Source organism: Hippoglossus stenolepis, chromosome 14 (assembly GCF_022539355.2).
Source record: "Hippoglossus stenolepis isolate QCI-W04-F060 chromosome 14, HSTE1.2, whole genome shotgun sequence".
NCBI lineage: Eukaryota > Metazoa > Chordata > Actinopteri > Pleuronectiformes > Pleuronectidae > Hippoglossus > Hippoglossus stenolepis.
In genome coordinates this window covers 8349119-8362326 of record NC_061496.1, presented here as the reverse complement: position 1 = coordinate 8362326, position 13208 = coordinate 8349119, and the positions used below count along the sequence as shown (strand labels likewise).

The window sequence follows — 13208 nt, the reverse complement described above, 5'->3', positions numbered from 1 at the left end:
TAGCTGCTGATAAAACCTTTACTGGAGTCACATGTAATTAAAAGTGTCTCAGATCCAGATACATGTCAGTTCATCAGGGTGATGTTTTAAAATGCTGCTCAATTTTGTGGCATTTGCAGCCGAGCCCTGTTATTTGATCAGATCTGCCTCAAAGAGTGCGTCACTGATAAAGGTCAAATGAGGAACTAAAGGTATGAGCACTTGACTTTATCTGTCATAACAAAAGTGTATCAGAGGAAATCTCTGCTGGTCCCTCATAATGTGGACATCAGGTATTCCTTCACAACAAGAAACATCTAAATCAACGTCGTCCAACAGAAATCAAAGTTATTCTCAACATGTAACAACAGATGTGTGATTATTTCCCAAACATGTATCAACTCCGATGACGACATCCCTTCTGTGTGATCAGCAAGTCTCTGCAAGATATTACACATACATTACCACACACTGCACACACACACACACTGCACACACACAGTGACAGGCGACAGGGTCAAAACAAAGTATGGAGTGATCACTGAGGCATAGGTCTTCACTCTGCCTCAACCTGCAGTTTACATGTGTCTCTGATGGTGTTGTTTCTACTGTCGCTGCTTGTGTGTGTGTGTGTGTATGTGTGTGTGTGTGTGTATGACATTCTGCCAGTTCCACCTCAGTTCCATCCTCTCATTGCTAGGCACCTATTTAACCTCACCTTGCACACCAGCCACCCTGCTAACACAAATACACACCGGCACCAGTAAACACACACACACACACACACACACACACACACACACACACGCACACACACACACACACACACAGGCAGATGTCAGCAGGGTGATGATGTGAATGAGACGCAGCTCTACTGGTGTGTGTGTATGTGTGTGTAGCCACTTTAGACGTGTACAGCGACTAGTGTGTGTGTGTGAGACTGAGGCCTGCCCTTCTGGTTGAAGCCGAGCAGGTGGAGAGATCCACTGTGCTGGATGTTTGCCAAGAGCAGGAATATGCTAACAGATACATTTGTGCACATGCATCCACGCACACGCGCGCACGCACTCGCGCACGCACACGCACACACACACACAAATGCAGAAACACAAAAGCAGCCACTGAGAAATAGATTTTTTTGTAGTGATCTAGGCAGAAATAATATGCCAGTTTTGTCCTTCACATTACCACAGACTATCTCTCCTGTGCCTCATTTGCGCGGTGCTCTCCACACGCCATAAATCCTTTATTTCTCTGTTGTGCTGTTATTCTATATTTACGCGTATTTGTTATGTGACGGCTCACATCTAAACAACCTTGAAAATGCTGCGATCAAGGCTGATAACTATGGGTTGCAATTGCGCTTTGAAGACAAAACAACATTAATTAGCGAAAAAAAAATGGAAATGCAGGCATCACATGCTCGCTGCCTCCAAGTTCGTCTGGGTATACGAAGGGAGAGACAACATTTCATACATATTTCCATCTGTAATCCCTCTCTCTCTTCCTCTAATGGCTGCGCTCTGTGAGGTAGATAAACAGGAAGCTCGTCTGCATTGATACGGCATGCTTCAGTGTGTGACAGGTCATCTTTGTACTGGCGGAGTGTAACCTCTCAGTTCTTGCTAAACCTTCAGGATGCACGCAGCTCCTCTCCCCTCCATCTGCTGGTCTCTATGAAGTCTGCACCCGATCACAGGAGCTTTGACTGCAGCTTCTGTCTCTACCACATTGCAGTCATACCTAACCCCTGAGCCAGATCAACAACACAGAGGGAGATATAAAAGACATGAGTGAGAATATCAACATTTTCTCCCTTTTTAAGTGTTTAAAATGTGCTTTCAGCCTCTGGGTGCAAACATTTCTGCATATTTAGCGATGAAAAACCCAGGTAGAATTGCAGTGAAATGTGTGTCTTGAAGAAAACAAAAACTGAGCCGGTGTGCATGTGTTCTCAGACTATCACAGTTCTTCTTCACAATTTAAATATTTTGCAGTTTTACAAATGATCTGAAAGTAGCCTGAAGATCAATTTTAGCCTAATGTGCTTCTAGATGTCGACTAAATTCAACTTAGTAGTCATCAGATTACATTTGTGCACACGAAAATATGATCAAGAATCAAATGCGTCAGAGTTAAATGACACTTTTACAGTAAAATGTCCAAAGCATCACTGTAACTCCAGCGATTCTACCTTCCTCAGCGCATCCGGAGGAAGATCCTTGGATTCGGGGTTTGCTGCGAGCGACACCAGAAAGTTTTAAAGGGGGAGAGATTGAAATAGATGACAATACTCTCTTCACGTGGAAAAAAAAATATCCCCAAATCAAAAGGAAATCCTCTCTCTGTTAAATAAACAATATCAGCAAAAAGAACACAAAAAGTTTGCCATTGGTTTAAAGCGCCAGATCAGTGCAGAGAGCCACTTTTAGAACAATGGAAATTCGACACGATTATTAAACAGTTTTTCTACCAAACAGACGTGGAGGCATGCATGTTGAACTAGAGGATCTCTGGGTGCAGCTCCCCTCGCAGACTGATGCATTACTTTTCATCCATCCATCTAATTATTCCCTCAGAAACCTGAAATTTGAAGATACAAAAGACCGTCCCTATCTGTCACTGAGCGCCATTGATCTTATTGAAAGAAAATGTGGGTGTAGAGGAAACCCAATATAACTCATGCCATTAAATTCCACACAGCATTATTCACATACAGAATTGACAGATTTCCGTGAGACGTTTCTTTTAATCTTCAACTGTTGTTGAAGAAAAAGGGGGAGAAATCCTACACTCCAGGCATCTCTCCCTTTTCCGTATTTGCAGTGAGGTTAACAAGAAAGACTATTGAAGTAGGGAGAAAAAACACAAACCTACCTAACTTGTTGATTATTAACAATGGGGATGGGAAGGAGACAGATGTGTTTCTTGTGTATCAGCAGTGTTTGAATTGTCAGTCTGGAATCAGCGCTGAAGCTCTTATCAAAGCAAAGTAAGCTGATCAATTCCAGATGCTCTCGCTGTCCATGCGTGTCAATCCGCAATACCATTTTTGTCAATAAATTCTCATGATATACCCAATTACCCGCAGCGTGTGCGTGCGGGTGTGTGTCATGGGACGTGTGGGTACTCTGCATGCATCTGCGTATGGTAATAGCGAGCGAGGCTCTGTGTGGATGTGTGTGGATACGAGTGTGTTCAGCAGAATCCATTAAGCCTAAGCTGGCTCCGTCTCCCTCTTCCACACATACACACCCACACACGCTTACACACCCTCGACGAATCATCCTGCGTATTCTGAGCAAAGTTACATCAACCAGTCTTATTGTTTTTGTTGCAAGTATGTGTCACACAAAGTGAGTGAAAGTAACCGAGTCCATTCATTACAGTACTTAAATTGAATTTGTGGGGAAAGTCATTCTTACTTCTAAACCACTTAAATTCATTAAGAAATATTGTACTTTTGATTGCATTTGTTTGACAGCTACTGTTACCTGTTGACATGCAAACACATTGGTTTATAAAGTATGATACATGTTTATAGATTAAACTACCTAACATTATGTTTAGTATTTGGCTTTTCTCTATGAAATCAGAGTAAATTATGTGCCGATAGTTAAAAGCTGTGGAAAAAGACAGAAAGTGGACACAGGCCCGAGTCAAGATTACTTCGTCAAATACTTTTTTCAAGGCCTATCAAATTTTTTATCTTGTAGCACAGAAAATAAATGAGCTCTGCTTCAACAATTGATTAAAATGAAAATACATCACTAATAGTGGTGGCTGTGCCTCAGGAGAGAGAGCACTAATCGGAGGGTTGGCGGTTGGATTCCCAGTTTGTCCGGTCCACATGACAAAATGTCCTTTGGCATGACACTGACACCACAAATTGCTCCAGATGGCTGTGCCGGCAGCGTCAGAATGAGATGCGTGACCACGTAAGTTGCTTGCTTTGCCCAGGTAGTCATCCAATCTTGTATTGTGTTATTATTATGGTAAATGGGCTGTATTTACACTGTGCTTTTCTCGTCAGTGTGAATGGGTGGACTATACTGTAAAGTGCTTTAAAGGGTCATTAAGACGAGAAAAGCACAGTATAAATACAGTCAATTTACCATAATAATAACACAATACAAGATTGGATGACTACCTGGGCAAAGCAAGCGACTTATGTGGTCTCATAACTCCCCAGGCCCCAAAACACCTATGTCATTTTTCAATGATTACAAAATTTATTCAGGGCATTTGCATTATCGTCCTAGATAACAAACATACTTTACAAAAGGTAAAAAAAACAACAGAAAAGAACATAAAATGCAGTGGGAAGTGTGTGCGTGCGTGAATGAATGTGAACACGGCTGACTGGAGAGAGGACATTTAGATGGATGACACCATGGATGGAGGACACTTGGATGACACCACACGAGCGGGTTACATTTGAAGATGTGCTCACCATTTACTTCAATTGTATTGGATTTGGCTGCAGCGCTGTTTACACCCCTGAAGCTCCAGGAGTGGTTTGTGGACTCAAACACTTCACCCACCACCTCCATCGGCACAGCGGTGAGTAGATAACGAGTGAATTTTCATTTTTCAGGGAACTATCCCTTTAAAAACCAGATGTGCTCGGGGTCAGAGGAGAAGCTGCAACCAGCATCAGGTCAAGCAAACACACACAGACATGTTCAGACCAACACTGGTGAAACTAAAACTGAACTCTAGTGGTTTCCTGGGTGAAGAATGACTCACACACTCACACACGTGGTCAGATTCACACACATTTAACGGGACACAAATAAAACCCCAGTGAAATGGAGTGAGGGTGGTTTGTGCTGGAGTTTCCCTGTTGAATCTCGCGGTGTTTGCCCGGCTCCCTCCGCTCCTCTGACACCGGGCCCTCCCGGGAATGCTGCCGTGTTGACATAACTGGCACGCGGGTCAGGAGAGCCGCTGATGACGGTGGTGGTGGAGGAGGAGGAGGAGGAGGAGGAGAGATGTGAAACACGTACACATCTCCACTGGCTCCACAACACAGCCTCTGTCTCCGCTTCACGCACACACAGACACACACACACACACAGACACACAAGAAAAAAGTTAGGAGCTCAGACTCGGCAGTGCCACGCAGGAGAGACGAGAGGCCGCCGCAGACACGACTTCCCCCCGGAGCGACCTTGTCGAGAAAAGCGAAAGTCAAAACAAAGACGTGCGCCATAACCCTGAGGAGGAGACGAAGAAGAAGGACCAGCTTAGCAACCAGAAGAGTCCCACACTTCCTGGTAAGAACTGACACAGCGTTACCTGACACCCAGCTTGTGAAAGTGGACCACAGCGACCGTACAGTGGTATCACCCCCCCCTCCTCCATTTTGACTCGGTGGTGAAGCCTCACGTTGAGCCCGCTGGTTGTTTGACGCTCACTTCGGGGAAAAGTTTCTGCGAAGTTCGCGCAGCTAGCTTAGCCTGTTAGCGCGCTAGTAGCACGCCGCTGCTAACTCTCGCCGCCGCAGTTCGATGCTGTCACTTCAATCTGACAAGTGTCACAGTGACATTAGCATAACAGCGTGTGTTGGAACAGCTTTACCTCCACGTAGCTTTCACCCTGAAGTGGAAAGAAGACTACACACTTTGTAATCATCATTACGGTGATGTTGTAGTACAGTGCTACACAAATACTACTTCATTTATAAGTTTTACTGCTAAAGACGAGGTGGCAGAATAGTAACATGTAAGTTAGCTCATGTCTGTTCTTGTGTGTGTGTGTCTTCATGTGGTTTATGGATCAAAAAAGTAGCTAAAGTTCTCCTCGGTGATTTAACAGTAATCATCCACTCATCCTGCCATGTTTACTTTGGACTATAAATGTGTCAGGTCCTGTTAATAGTTAAATAAACACTATGATATCTTCCCCTCCATGTGGACACAACAGACAGTATCAGGCTGGGTCATCATAAAGAGGGCCTGGGTCTTTACAAGTCTAGAATTCAATACTCTGACCTTTAGGCCTCGAAAAGTATTAAATATGGTAAAATACTTCATACTGGGCCTTAAAACTTTTAGGTAGGTCCTAATTATGTGAACGTTTATTTAACGCTACTTCTGTTGCATCCCGTTACCTAAATATTAGTTTTTTGTTTTGGTGACACGCATAGTTTGTTGTGTCTCCATGTGTTGTAGTTACAGTGCAGTGATACAGCCAGTAGCTGAAATAAAACTACAAACAAGACCCTTGTTTTGTTTAATGTTGTGGGTTTATGTTTTGTTAAAGGGGGAAGTATATATTGAGAAGTTAATCAAAATGCAACAATCAACTGAATTGAGACTTGGGGAGGTTGTAGGTAATACCTCCAATATTTTGTCATACATGTCATACTTGACATAGGTCTTGTATTTCATTCATTATGGTTTTACAAATGTCCTAAATTCAATTTGTTGAAACCCTGATAAATCAGCAGATTCAGATCTAGTTGTCCACATTTGCTGCTTGTCTACTTGATGAGCCTATTTAGGGAAAGAGAGAGGCTGATGGGTGGATTCCCTTTTTGCCCCTATATGTTATTATCTTTTAAAGGTTTCCTTTTAACCTATATTTGGCAGTCGGCAGTGAGGAGACAGAAGCTGCTTTCAGACGTACACTTAACTCCGGACTTTTTCCTGAAATGTTCTGAAGGGCCTGTCCGTGAGAACACATAGGGTCAGTTGCTTTGGACATTCTCCAGAACTTCCTGCCAGCCGTCTACTAAAATATCTGGAAAATATCAGAGTGAGCAAATGGGTGTGTTGATGATGTTTCTAACGCATGATGATGCAAAACTGATAAAAACAAATGTCTCAGGATGCTGAAGAGGAGCCATACACGTAGCAGACGCTGACGAAGATGTCAAATTGAGAAAACAAGAATCCAGAACTTTTGGACATCATGTCCTGCCTCCTGGATGCTCTACCCAGGTGCCAGCCCTCACCTAAATGCTCTGGACATTTTCCTGTTGTTGTAAACACGTCTGATCGAAATATGTGAAAGGCAAATCCCTGAAAATATCTGGACCCAATTTTCCAGACATTTTCCGGACTTCTTGTCTAAAAAATACTGGTAGACAGGAAACAACAGAGGAGAGAATGAGAAGGCAATGATTTGCTGCACTGGTCCCCAGCCAGTATCAAAACATGTTTAACTTTATGTTGCATCTGCATCCAATGAACTCACTCACATACCACAAAAGTAGGACACGACGAGCATTTTATGGATGTTCACAGATGGAGAGCAGATACTTCAATTACAGCAGTACTCATATCCATGCTGTCTCTGCGTGGACAAAACTTTATTGGTGACTTAACCTTAGTGTCTCCTCAGCTGTATGACACTAAAATTATATTAGAGACCTGTTGTGGAGTATGAATGGTTGAATAAAAATTTGATAACTTAATACAGACCTGATAGTAAAAGTAGGTTATTTTAAATTGTAATTTAATCTGATTTAACAACAGTGGTTGAGGTGTTGAGTTCAAACCAGTGCAGAACTTCAGGGGTAGTTGGCGTAAATAGTTTAATGAACTATAAATATGTTGAATAAATACATAATTTATTTAGTCATATGCATGGCGAATTAAAATAAAATAATTGTAAAGGAAATTATTATGAAATAATAAATGCTTGGTATTTATCATTTCAGTTCTAATTGTCATTGATGTGGCAATATACAGTGTTATTAGACTAAAATCCAAGCAACCATATTCTAAAACATGCTCTTTTATGAAAATTTGAACACAAGGACAACTGTGTGTTTCTTCTAAACCCTAAGGCTGTGTTTTCCAATACTTAGCACCAGACAAACATTTCTTAGCCATTAGTTTTCAGCAGAAATTGTGTCAGTATATTTTTCTAAACCATAAAGTTTATATGTGTATTGTATCTCTGGGAAAAAAGAGAGACTTGGCCCAAGCACTGCTCCCAGCTGTCTGTTTTACACCGTTAAATCCCAATAAGAGTTATAGCCTGGAGGACAGGGTTTATTTGGAAGAGAAATACCAGTAGAAATGGTTTATTTGAATGAAAAATAAATCTACAAGTCTTCTTTAGAGGAGGAGGTTTTTCTTGTGTGACTTTTTTTGAAAAAGTCTTGTATTGAATATTAATAATCACAATAAATCTTAAATGATGATTTATAATAATAATATAAGAGCCTCAACAAACAATGAAGAAAATGAAGTGAGAGCTGAACCATACAGATATTTAGGCATCGCCACGCTTCTCTGGCCTGAACATTTCAAGAGGTCACACAAAGGTTTAAAACAGTATCTCATACCATGTTGCTGTCGCTGCCTATCACAGCCAAATAACTCAGGCGTCATACTATCACATTTGGCTACACTGCACAGAGATGATTCAGACGAGAGTTAGTGGGTACTGACATACCTTGTTGACCCAATTATTACTCACTTCTCTGTTGCCACATTCGATGATCGTCAAAGACAACAGGCTTGAATGTGCCAGCATCATCAGGTGATGGAGATGAACACCGGCTGGCTCTGTGAAGTTGACTATCAAGGAATGTGTCATGAACCGGATGATCAGCAAATCTCTGCCAAATGTTCGTGTCAGTCTGCGTGATGAGGGATTTCTGCCAGTATACCCTGCTTTGAACCTCAGCTGATGAGAGGTGGATTACTTTTGACAGCTTTTGGCAAAACTTAATGATTTTGATTTCCCGCAGCAGTGTTTGCATTTAATAAAACTAGAGAGAGATAATAGCAGCGGCGTTCAGTAGTGTTTAGTCCGACTGAAAATAGAAGCACAGAAAGAGATCTTTTGTCATCAGACTTAATTGGGGCTGTGCAATGTGACAATGTATATCGTGCTACAATTAAAAAACATATCGTCTTTTGTATTTAGCTAATGCTTATTTCACTTAAACCCACACTTTTTTGGCAATATCATTTTGTTAATTTGGATGACTTGCGGACACATTAGGACAGAGAATTTGCATGAAAGCAACTTAAAGAAAGTGACCGTGACACGGAACAGAGTAAGTGACAAAAAGGAGAAGGACTCTAACCAGCTGAGTCAATGCGGAGCTCATACCTAAAAAAAAAAAAAAAGGAGCCACTTCTCTCGCATATGTGAAAAGTCTAAAGTCTGACATGAATCAGAAAAGTGTAGTTTGCAAATTATTCCACAGAGTGGTCCCCACAACCACCTACGCAAGAAACGTGTCAAATTACAGATGAGAGCCACAAATGTAAAGTCAAGTGCTTAAAACAAATCCCAGACGATTTATACCCCCGCAAAGGCATGATCCCAATTTACACAGAAAAAAATTAATTCAATTTGACAGAAAATGTGCTATTTGCTTCTATTGTTATAACAGATCTTGGTCATCTCACTTGACTTTTTTTTTTGTCTGTATTTTACTTGTTTGCCTTCTTGAAAGCACAGATAAAAAGTATATCTCTCTCTCGGTAATTTATCCTGGTCTCAGATACATAAATATTGGCCGAGGCCATTCAGTACATATCTTTCTACTACTAAGACATTCGCAGAGAGAGAAACTAAAATGCTACTCATTGGTGTGGAGAAATCTAGTGCACCCACAGAAGTGATTTAGCGCAGTGGAATTTACCAAATCGCTCTATCCTGTGAGAGTTTCCTGTTTTAGCCCTGGAGCTGGCCCTTCCACTGGATTAAAGATCAGATGAGACATTTGTCATCTGACCACTCTAACAGTCATCTTGCCTTTGGGTTTTCGCAAAGAACAAAAAAATAAAGCTCGCCTCTTTTTCTTTCACAAAGCATATTTAAAGGAAGATGCTTCCTTAGGCAACTTTTGAGCTACATTAAACACTGTCTTTTGCATGATGTCAAAGACCTTGGCCAAGCCTTGTACAGAAACGATGCTGGCAAAGGTAGCAGATCACTGCTTAGGATATGGGCTACTTTGGTGTTGGGCTTTGCAATTATCTGTTAGATTATCAGATGATAAAAAGCAAGAAAATTCAAAAAAGAAACAGCGAACTAGATGCCTTTCCCAGAAGAATTAAGCATCGTCTATCCTTTCCAGGCTCAGTTTGGTTAGGGTTTAGAGTAAGGTCTTTGGCAATGAGAGTGGGCTGTCTGAGCTGCTTTTTACACTCCCCTCAAACAGCCAGCCTGTCAATATTTTTCATATCCATCTCCTTTCTATCTTATGAAGGGTCACTGATGTTTCGAACATTCAAATATCCTTGGAGGATGCCTTGCGGCTCCCCACGTCACGTGAAAGTTCTCAGTTTCACTGTGGCGTCGATGCCTTTTCTCATTGGGCTCTATATTGCTCTGGGGGGAAACACACTACAAAGACATGCAAACACAAAAATTACTGACCTAGGACCCTGCTTAAAGTTTATGAAATGCTGTCAGTGCCCCTTGGTCAGCTTATGTCATGACCACACAATATCAATGGTTTATTTCCCCGCAAAAGGGTGTCTGAAAAAAAGATTTTATTCATTCTTTTTTTTTTTTTCACAGTTATTGTCTTTGCTTTGACTGAAATCCTGCTCTATAAAAAAAACAAGTCTCTTTATGTGTAATTGAGTTATGAACCTATTAAAATAATGGATTAATTTAAGAAATAACATTAAAGCGTTTTTCCACTCGCATCAAATAGCCTTTTAAGCAGAAATAATGTTTAAACAAAGATGAAAAAAAATAGCTTCATTACGCCTGCCTTTTTCCACTGCGTACTGGAAAGGTTAAAACCAGGTCTACTCGGAAACACTGTTGTAAATCCGCACAGAAAATGAGTAGATATTTCATTAATTTTTATGTATTGACATAAATAGTTTGCAGCTTTCTGTTTTCATTGTTTGGAGCTGCTGACTTGACGGAGTAGTTGTGTCATATAGCTGTTATTAGTATGTGTTTAAGTACACAGACTCTTCTAATTTTAGACTGTAATGAGTGAGTTTGTATTCACAGTCAGGCTACATAAAGAGTCTCTTAGTTTGGCTGTTTGTGGACTACCTGTATATTTATTATACAGTAGAGACTGTGTATCTCTACCTATAGAACCGTGCGAACTTTGCCTTTGGGTTGCATGTTGAAAAATAAGCTGCAGTTTGTTGCCATCTAAACCAGGGGTGAGGAACATTATGTGTAGGGCAATTTAGATTTGATAACATCCTTTATTATAATATAAACTAATTCAAGGATATTTCTTCTTCTCTTTGTTGTCTCTCTTTGTTTGCTGATTGTAACAATTGCTTGTGATTTTCTTTTTGTTATTACTTTGTGATTTGTATCTGAAAGGTACTATACAAATAAACTTGTTTACTTACTTAAACACACGTATGTAACTGCTGGAACTGCTTCTCTTTAGCGAGGTGTCTGATGTCAGATGGTAGTGAGGATGATGATGCTGCATTTTAGCCTAATCAACTTGCTCAAACAAATCTTCAACTTTGGTAGTTCCATGCTTGGCAAAGACAGGTATTTCTCCCTCGTAACATAAACATTGTCTCTGTAAGAACTTGGTGGTCGAGTGAAAGCTTGTTTGGCACCATAACTCCACCGAAGATCCCTGATTCCATTCAAGCTTATTTTTCCTTGCAACATATCCAGTTTAGCACGTTTTTAATGAATGAAAATTAATTTAATGATGCTCAAGATTGGCCATTTTAATTAGTGGGAGCACATCACTACAAACTAGGTCCAATGGTCTGTCATTATTGTTTGTCCATTTCTTTAGGTAAGCACTACATACATACAGCCAGAAGGGACCACCCTGAAGGACATGTTGATATACAAACTGATGTTATTTCTGAGAAAAATTTATTGCCATCACAAGATATTTTTTTATTTGTTAGGATTTAGTATTTTATTTTTTAAAATTTTTTATTAATCAATTGTTTTGTGGGCAGGGTCAAATTGTTTTGAGGGCTGTATACAACCAGAACCCCAGATGTTGTCCACATTTGATCAAAACAGATACCAAAGTCATGTTGGCATATTTTGAACTGCACTGAAAAGATGGCTCTCAAGCTCTATCTTCCTTTTTTTTTTATTGGAGATCACTCTCCAAGTGTCCCCTCTCCCTCTCTATCTCTTTTGATTATCCACATGCACAAATACAAATCCCTCAGGATACAAATTCACTTTCACAGAATAATTACAAGATGCTGTATGCCAGTGTAAACACCACATCAGTGACAGTGACAGTATGCATTTGTCATGAGATGAGACAAAAGCAGAATGAATTTGCACTCATGAACGGAATGAGAGAGGAATGTTTTTTTTTTTGTGTGTTGCTTGCTGACTGTGCTATGGGCGTTTGTTCCAGCCTCACCACAAATGAGCGTTAATGTTTCACACGGGATTTGCTGCAGAATTGAACAAATTTGTATGAGAGCATTTTGTTTTGACAGACTGTCTGTTTTGCCCTCCCCCTTTTCACTGTGAAAAACTAGGGACAGTCTCTCCTGCAAATCTTTTTTGTTTAATATACTGGTTTTTAATCTTCTATTGACGTCACTAATTGAGCTGCAAGATCAAGTTTAGGGTTGATTAAGGCATTTTTAAAAAATCGAACTGGATCAGGTTTATGAAGCCACAAGCACTATTGTAGCACATTGTACTTTGGGTATACCAGATGTTAAAAACATCCAGTTTGCTTAGTTCATGTTACAAAGCTACTGAACTGCTAAATAGCACAAACAGCAGTTTCAATTGTATTCATATTGTCATTGTTAGGAGCTAAGCTACTGGGAGTTCAAACAACTCTCGCACATTATATAAAATAATAAATATCATGAGATATTATTTCAGAACAAGTTTGTGACAAAGGCTTTTCTACATGTTTTTCAGTGTTGCTGTCAGATATATTCTAACTTGGATTGGCTTTACTAATTTTAATATAGATTGTAATTAGTAAAAAAAAAAGAATAGAGCAATTTTCATGAAAATGTATCTCACAAGACTAGGATCACAGAAACAAAACAACCTTAATTGTGAAATCCGTATTCTTTTCAGTCTCTTTGTTTCACGCTGCCTCGTTTGGGTGCTGATGAAATCTTTTCACCCCCTCCTCTCCTCTCTCTGCATGTGTACCCTGACTCACAGCAGTCCTCCCTGGTTTCCCTGGTCCCTTGGTCTGGCCTGGGGCTTTGAGGTTGTGGTCAAGGCCTGGGGGCATGAAGGAGGGAGCGGAGTCATAATGAGAAGGTCCCCTTAACTCCTGCTGCTGAACATGTCCTCGAGCC

At 40.5% G+C, this 13208-nt stretch overlaps 1 protein-coding gene across 1 annotated transcript in view; it reads left to right on the top strand.

Moving 5' to 3' along the window:
* The first annotated feature begins 5125 nt into the window (after positions 1 to 5125).
* Positions 5126 to 13208, top strand: part of nek7 (NIMA-related kinase 7) — a 61229-nt gene continuing 53146 nt past the window's right edge. The window contains exon 1 of the mRNA XM_035175955.2: positions 5126 to 5258. The gene's annotated coding sequence lies outside the window, so the exon portion shown is untranslated. The remainder of the gene's footprint in view (positions 5259 to 13208) is intronic.